This window comes from Crinia signifera, chromosome 4 (genome assembly GCF_055691185.1).
Source record: "Crinia signifera chromosome 4, ASM5569118v1, whole genome shotgun sequence".
NCBI lineage: Eukaryota > Metazoa > Chordata > Amphibia > Anura > Myobatrachidae > Crinia > Crinia signifera.
The window spans coordinates 80,262,268-80,270,917 of NC_139220.1; the positions used below are offsets into that span (position 1 = coordinate 80,262,268).

General features: G+C 47.1%; 1 long non-coding RNA gene across 2 annotated transcripts; it reads right to left on the reverse strand.

The window, feature by feature from the left end:
* Positions 1–1,352: 1,352 nt before the first annotated feature.
* LOC146074111 (uncharacterized) lies at positions 1,353–5,508 on the reverse strand. 2 transcript variants are annotated; one of them, XR_014473367.1, is made up of 4 exons: positions 3,272–5,508; positions 3,084–3,176; positions 1,948–2,060; positions 1,353–1,784 (listed from the first exon to the last, which is right to left on the reverse strand). It is a non-coding gene; the product is annotated as an uncharacterized LOC146074111 (long non-coding RNA). The 2 variants fall into 2 exon arrangements; XR_014473366.1 differs by having other exon boundaries at positions 3,084–5,508.
* Positions 5,509–8,650: the final 3,142 nt, after the last annotated feature.

Genomic DNA, 8,650 nt, shown 5'->3' on the forward strand with positions numbered 1-8,650 from the left:
CAAGGGTACTAATGGAATTAAGGGAAGAACTAGCTACCCCACTACACTATGGGCGAGATTTATTGTGTTGACCGTTTTTCCCAGAAATCGCGTATTGAATGGCTGGCGCAAAGCCGCCTGAAAAGTACGATAGATGGCAATAGACGGCGATAAGGTGCGAATTGAGTCGATGTAATACGCCATAAAAGTGCGATTTCCGGGTTAGGTCATGTGCGTATTTGCGGCCAACCGGAATGCGATTTACACCAATAAACCTGATCAGCCCATACAACATGCTAACCTATTGGCCCACCTTAGTCCCTTGCAATACGCATCACACCCCCTATATAAAGGGGCGCAGACGCCATTTTACCCTTTGAAAGGAGGGAGTAAGGAGTTTGAGATGGAGAGGAGGATTGGTTAGGTGCAGAGGAGGCAGAGGGACAGCCAGCTTGGGCCCAAAATACCGCAACCACTGGGAGAGGTAGGGGAGTGAGAGGCAGCACTGCCAGAGGAAGGACAGGGAGAGCCAGCATGCTCCCACCAAGAGCTGCGCCAGGGAGAGGCCACATGGTGGAAGCTGAGCAGGTGGCTATGGAGGATGAGGAGGAAGCAGGCACAAGCCAGGTGTCCTCACAGGAAGAACAGAGTGCCAGGCACACAGAGGAGGAGCTGCAAGAGGGGGATTTCTCAGAGGTGGACTGGCCTGTGCAGGAGGCAGATGAAGCAGACTTGGAGGTGCTGGGGGAAGAAGAAGGACAGGACTAGGAGGAAGAGGGTGAGGCTGAAAATGTGGAGGAGGATGATGCAGCTCGTACAGCTAGTGGGAGGAAAGTCAGGTTCTCTTATGAGGAGAATATGGCCCTGGTGAGTGCACTCTTGCCCCTGTATGACCGCCTACTTGGTCCTCACCATCACCGCACAAGTGTGGCAAGGAAGAAGGGGATGTGGGACAATATGACCTCCGCGGTAAATGCAGTTAGCACACACAAGAGGAGTGTGCGCAACGTCAAAAAACGATACAATGACATCAAGGGCCTCCTCAAAGCCAAGCTTGCCCTGGAGAAGAAAGAGGCCTGTCGCACAGGAGGTGGCCCTAGGCAGGAAGTCCGCTTTAAGGCCTATGAGAGGCTGCTACGCCGAATCATCCCACCGGAGTTGCTTCCCGGCATCCACATTGCCGACACAGACAGGCCCCCCCACTCCACCGCCAACTGGTAAGTGTCCACACATGTCAACTACACATTTTGCTATGTCATGTGCGCATGCTATTATGGTGCTATGCTTTATGTGTCCAAAAGCTTGCTGTGTGTGGAACTACATATCCCAGCAAAATCACATTTTGCTAGCTTGCATTGCTAAATAATGGACTCTGCATTTTGCTGGGTTATGTAGTTCCACAGATCCAATTAATGTGTGCTGTCCTAATCACTGTAGGCCTGCAGTGTACTTGATTGTTAATCCATATCAATCCTCTGGGTAGTTGGAAATGCACTTTACAGTCACTTTTACATGTGTAATCTGCTGGTCTTTCCTGTTATTTGCAAGTGGATTCAAAATATCGTTCACTGTCATAATACTCAAATAACCACTTCAGTTCAAAGTCTTCACATTCCTTATGTAATCATTTCAAAGTAAAAAAGTTTGATTTAGGTAATGTTTTTATCAGCATATTTGAAAAAGTGACAGTTAGGTGCAAATGATCATAATGGAAAATGTCTTCTTCTTTCAAACAGCTCCATCTCTGGAGTCCCAGCCTGCTGTTGAGCAACATCAGCCACATCCGATTGTTCACACTGTCCAGTCTGCAGGTGAGATATCATAGTGTTACACAAACACATTGCACATTTCACACATGGCTGTCCCCACCACAGTAGCCTGTGCCAATGCATAATGCATGAGCAACACCTAACCATTCCAACTAAGTTAACATGACCCACCATACACCAATCTGCATAGCATACTTACCAATCTTTTCTCATTTGTAGGCCCTTCACAACCGATGCCTGAACCTACGGATTCCATGCAAACTATGGACGACATGAGTGAAATCATCCTTGAGACGGTGCCATCATTGGAACCTGCACAAAACCAAACACACCCAGTCAATGAGGCCCCCTATACGCAGTCACATAGGCAGCAGCCCCCAATCATTGCAGCCACCAACACCCCCACTAGTGCGGAGGAGTTGGCGCAATCCATCCATCTTTTCAAGGGGAAACAACTAGCTTTTATGGAGGTGCAGACCACCCAACTAGAAACCGTTAAGGGGTATGTGCGTAACATAGCTCTGCAAATGAGACAAATTTCTCAAAGTGCGGGCTAATGTAGGGACACAAATTCGTCTTGTGTCCATATTAGACACACGCTTAGCAGAAATTGGCCAAGCCATTCAGGGCCAAACTACTAATTTTAGAGCACTAAATGCCAATATGGTTGAACAGACCCAAGCTATTAATGGCCAAACAACTGCGATGATGTCCCTACAAACGCAAATCAGCCTCAGTGCAACTACTTTGTTAGGTCAGCACCAAACCACATCTACCCAAAGTAGTAGTGTGTCCTCCACACCCATGAGTGGGTCCCCCACGGCGTAGTGTCCGTACTAGGGGTGGTGGTGCCACTAGTGGTAAGGGTGCTAATACCCGGGCTGTATTCAAAAATGAATAATGTTGTTTGCATTTACATGTGTATCATGTTCTTTCTTTTTTTCCTTCACTCATGCAGTGAATGTTCCTGAAATTTTTTTATATGGTATGGCCTATGGCTAAATTTTTCAGCAAGTAAAAATTATTTGCATCCAGCAAACTTGTTGTCATTCTTTACAAATGATTACCCACACTGTTCTATTATGTATTGTCAACTAGTGACATTTTAGCAGCCACGGGACTTTGGGTTGTGTTTGCTTATTTGTCATGGAATTTTAAGGTAATAGTCACATTTGAAGGGGATAAGCATTGGGAATTGCATACTGTATGTAGGCGCCACTTGTTTTGCTACATTTCAACCACCTGAGATCAATGATCCATGTCACCTCCATCCATTAAGCCTATGTTAATTTGTATTTGCCAACATTTGTACACACAGAAAACTACAGTACTTACTTGACATTGTTATAGGTGTTATCATGTTGCCAGGCATAAAGTATGCTGTGGTGGGGTAGCTTTCAGGTGTTGGCCATTATTGTTGGTCTGCTTCTGGGCAATTAACATGGACAGGGAAAAATGTAATGTTAACAATGTATGTGTGTTACAGGTTCCCCATTACTATTTATTGTACACACAAAAATTACCTGTGAAATGCTGCAGGATCATCTGTGTACGAACCACATCCGCCCTCCGTGAACTTCGCACTACAACATCAGTAGTTTGAGCTTCCTGCACGACTGCTGCAGGGGCCACATCTACATAATTTGGTTGACCCAAAGCTATGTTATGCAGCATGCAGCAAGCCTGGACAACCAAAACCACTTTGGCAGGGTGGTATAGCAGTGTACCTGCTGACCTGTCCAAACACCTAAATCGGCTTTTCAGCACCCCAAAGGTGCGTTCCACTACATTGCGGGTAGCAATATGTGCAGCATTGTAGCGGTGCTGTGCAGGGCTTTGTGGGTTCCGCAGAGGTGTCATGAGCCACGAATGACACCCATATCCTGAGTCACCTAACATGTAAAGGGATTTGTGTGGTCACATATCATGTGGGTAATTTGCACATAATAGTAGCAGCCTATACTATATTGTTTGGGCTGGTATAAACAATTACAACAGAAATTACTCTTGAATAGAAGGTTACACACATGGATGTTAAAGGGAAAGACATAGGTAAGCAAACAGCATGTAAACAGTGGTAAGTGACTTACCAAGTAGCCAGCCCTCTGGCATGGTGTGGTTGTGGAAACGGTCCCAGAGAGCTGAGTGCCGCAGGATATAGGTATCATGGCAGTTCCCGGGGTAGCCTGCAACCACACTGAGAATTCTGAGGTTGGCATCGCAGACCACCTGCACATTGAGGGAATGTCTGCCCCTGCGATTCACATAGACATGCTCCCTCACGTGCGGGGCCCGAATCCCAATGTGGGTGCAGTCTATGGCACCCAGCACATTTGGAAATGCTGAGAGCCGATAGAATGCCACCTTCAGGTCCTGCCACTCGGACTCACAACGTGGGAATGTGATATATGTGCGCCACAGCTTCTTTAATGCATTTAACACTTGAGAAAAATGTTTAGAGAAAGTGGCTTGTGATACCCCCAAGGCCCATGAGCTCACAGACTGAGTGGAGCCTGTGGCAAACAAGTGGAGGGCACACATTAATTTCTGCAGCCCAGACACTGCATAAGTGGCCCCCCCCACAAGGGTCCAAATCATCTCTCACCTGCTCATATAAGTTCAACAGGTTCTGTCGGTTCAACCTAAACATGTCCACCACCTGTTGATCAGAGAGGGAGTCCAGGTACACCCTAGCACGGTACCGACGAGAAGCACGGAGTGGTCGGGGTACCTGGATCTGGTGGGCAGCATCATCCCTCCTGCGTAGCTCCTCCAAACGCCCCAGCTTACACACTAGCACCTCCAGTCCACTCTGCAAAATGTCCATCTCAAACAGCCTCACAGGTGTCCATAATCATGTGGGGGTATATGTAGGGGAGTTAGTAAGTGCTATGTGGGTCACCTGTGAGAGATTTAACCGTTTCTACGCTGAAACGCTGGCGATTTTAAGCAAATCGCCACCCTGTACTTGGTCTATTTTTTGGGGGGGACAAAATCACATTTTGCTGGCGATTTCCAAATGCGGCAGACATTAAATTAGCGATTTGTATCTTTTTCAATGGGAAAACATCTGGATGCGATGTTGTAAATCGCCACTTCAGAAAGTGCAAATTAGCGGCAAAAAGTGCGATTTATGCAGCAAATCGCCACCCAGTAAATAGTCGATTTGGGAAAAAAATTAAAAAAACGGCCGTTTTTGCGCAAAAAACCCAACATCGATCTCTAATAAATGTCACCCTATATCTTTAGCAATTCCCTGTCAACAGGTATAGTGCCAAGAGACTGGAAAGTAGCGGAAGTAGTGCCAATATTCAAAAAAGGGAATAAGGAGGATCCAGCCAATTACAGACCGGTTAGTTTAACATCAATAGTGGGTAACATTTTTGAAGGATTCTTAAGGGATTGTATCGTGGAATATTTAGACCTTCATCGTTTACTCAGTACGAACCAGCATGGGTTTGTAAAAGATCGCTCATGCCAAACCATACTACTATGTTTCTATGAGGAGGTTAGCAAAAACCTTGACAACGGGCACACTGTGGATGTGATTTTCCTTGACTTTGCTAAAGCATTTGATACGGTACCACACAAGAAACAGTACTTGTTTCCTAGCACGGCCACAACGATCATGATCGCGTTCATCGGGGGTAAAATCGGGGCCATCGCGGGCACTAAAAAATCGGGTGCGATGGGCCAGACGCGATGCCCGCGATTTCCCCATAGAGAACAATGTTAAATGCCTCAATTTACCCGCGATGACCACGATTTCCCATAGGAAACAATGTGAAATGGATCAATTTACCCAAATTATCATAGGGAACAATGGTAAATGGCCCAAAAACACCCCTGAACATAAAAATGTCCCCCCAAAAGTACTATACGCCACCCCGCGATCAACGTGAACCCGAAGCGTAGCGAGCCCGCGAGGGGCGACGGTACGCGTCCTCCGACCTTTTCATACCCCCACTATCCACGTCGGCGTGGAGTTGAGAATAGAATAGTGTGGCGAGCGCAGCGGGCCCGAAGTGTGGCGAGCCCCGCGAGGGGACGCGGATACCTTCACAGTTATACGCGTCCCCTCGCGGGCTTCCCAGGTGTCCATGGCGACGCGGACACCTGTGAAGCCAGCGAAGGGACGCGTTTACCTGTGAAGGTATCCGCGGGCGCTCGCCACACTATTCTATTCTCAACTCCACGCCGACGTGGATAGTGGGGGTATGAAAAGGTCGGAGGACGCGGGCTCGCTGCGCTCGCCACGCTTCAGGTTCACGTTGATCGCGGGGTGGCGTGAACTACTTTTGGGGGGACATGTCAATGTTCAGGGGTGTTTTTTTGGTTTCTGGCCCATTTACCATTGTTCCCTATTATGATTTGGGTAAATTGACCCATTTAACATTGTTTCCTATGGGAAATCGTGGTCATCGCAGGTAAATTGAGGCATTTAACATTGTTCCCTATGGGGAAATCGCGGGTGGACCATTTAAGCATTTTTGGCAGCATACGACCCGACCAACGCGATTTTTACTGGTTTTCAATGCATTTCAATGGAAAAATCGGGGGCATCGCGGCGGTCGCGTCGCAGGCCACTAAAAATTACCCCCGATGGTCGCGATTGTGGCCGTGCTAGGAAACAAGTACCCAAGAAACTAATAATTAAAATGGAAGCCATGGGGTTGGGTGAGAATATTTGCAGATGGGTAGGGAACTGGCTGTGTAATAGGGAACATGGGGGGTTATTCTGTTTGGTGCGGCCAAACGTGCGTACGTTCCATATCAGCGTACACTCTCCGTACGCGGCCGTTGAGCTAAAGTCCACCCACAAAACAGCCGCATACGGATGGACACAAAAACCGACAGAGGGGAGTGGCGTACACTTGAGCGTACGCCAACGTACACGGACAGATCACCGCTTAGACTCCGACAACTGGCGTACAACAGAGCGTACGCCACCGTTTACGGACGTCTCTCCTCCGTCTTCCCATCGACTTCTTGCGGCTATCTGAGCGTACGCCACCTTGCACAGACGGGTCTCTATTGTTTATTAAATTCATAGCAGATCAGAAAGTGGTACAGTTCTGTATTTTGGGTACTATACAAAGATTGTGTGCAAAATAGTGGCCATGGGCTTAAAACATTGCTGAAACATCCTTTGTAGCTGTTAGATGTGGTTTATGTATTTGTATCATAAATACAAAACATATGTTTGTATTACAGTGAACACGTTGACACATGTCGACTTGTGTAGATTGAGTGTGCTACTGTGTAAAGTATATGAAAACACGTAGTGAATGTGTATAAATGTTTAACAAATACCTACCTTAGCATATATAAGCAGGTCTTAAAAAGATTCGGTACTTGTGAGTTATCTGGGCGCCCGATTTTTTGATTGTATGCCTTAAGTTAAGGCATACAATCAGATGCGATGCGATGCGATATCGCATCGCATCGCATGCGACCATCGGATGCGATGACCCGATTTTTCCATAGGAATCAATGTTAAAATGATTCCTATGGAAAAAGGGGTCCTTTTCATACCCCTACTATCCAAGTGGGCATGGAGTTGGATATAAACCTGTGGCGAGCGTAGCGAGCCACCGAGCCCGAAGCGTGGCGAGCGGACGGTATTCTGTGTCCGCTCGCCACGCTTCGGGCTCGGTGGCTCGCTACGCTCGCCACAGGTTTATATCCAACTCCATGCCCACTTGGATAGTAGGGGTATGAAAAGAACCCCTTTTTCCCATTGAATTCCATGTTAAAATGGACTCTGTCCATTTTAACATTGATTCCTATGGAAAAATCGGGTCATCGCATCGCATCGCATCGCATCCGATGGTCGCATGCGATGCGATGTCCCGATTTCGAAATCGGGCGCCCAGATAACTCACAAGTACCAAAGATTCTTACCTTAAATTAAACAAACCTTTAAATGTAGAGAAGTATAGAAAGATAAGCTTCCAATGTGTTTGAGTGCTGTGTGTGGCTTGCAGGTAGTGAAATAATTGTTTGGACTTAATAGACTGCAGCATTGCTTATTACATTCAGGTGTATGTGTTTGAGTAGTAATCAGCGTTAATTAGCAGACCCAGGCGTCCGCTGTCATGCGGTTTCTGTAGGGGTGGTCTGAGCTGGCGGCCGCCTGTTTTGTGTCCGAAAATGAACGGTGTTTTCGCCGATCGAGCGGTAGTAGCACCGTACATTTTTGGTGCACACCCCCGTGTACGCCCATTTCCCCTCATTATTTCGGCCGCTCCCCTCAACACGCCCCTAATGACCGTACTCTCGCGTACAGGTTTTTTCGCACGGAAAGACCCGTCCGTGAGCTTTGTGGAGTGGTCGCGCTTGCGCATTGCAGATGGGACGCATGCGCAGATCATAAAAAAAACCCGGCACGTACGCTTACGGACCAGCCGCACCAACCAGAATAAACCCCAAAGAGTGTTTGTGAACGGGGCAGTATCAGAAACAACACAGGTACATAGAAAATAACTAAAAACTGTACATACAGTGCAACATAGAACATACTGTACGTTGAAAAAAATGGCCTTTTTTGTTGTAATATAGGAGTCTACTGTACAGTACCTACAGTACACACACAGGGCCAGATGCACTAAGCTTCAAAAATGAATAAATGGAGAGTGATAAACAACCAGCTGACTGACATTTTTTAAACAGTCTATGACATGGACGATATGGAGCTGATTGGTGGTTTATCACTCTCCATTTTATCACTTTTGAAGCTTAGTGCATCTGGCCCAGTGTGTGTTACTGTTTTGTATCTGTTTTTTAAGTGGTCAATGAATATAAAACATGAAGTGAGCTCAAGGTTGCTGACCCTCCCGGAATTTGCGGGAGTCTCCTGAAAATCGGGTCCCCCCTCCCAGCCCCAGGAAGGATGGGCAACC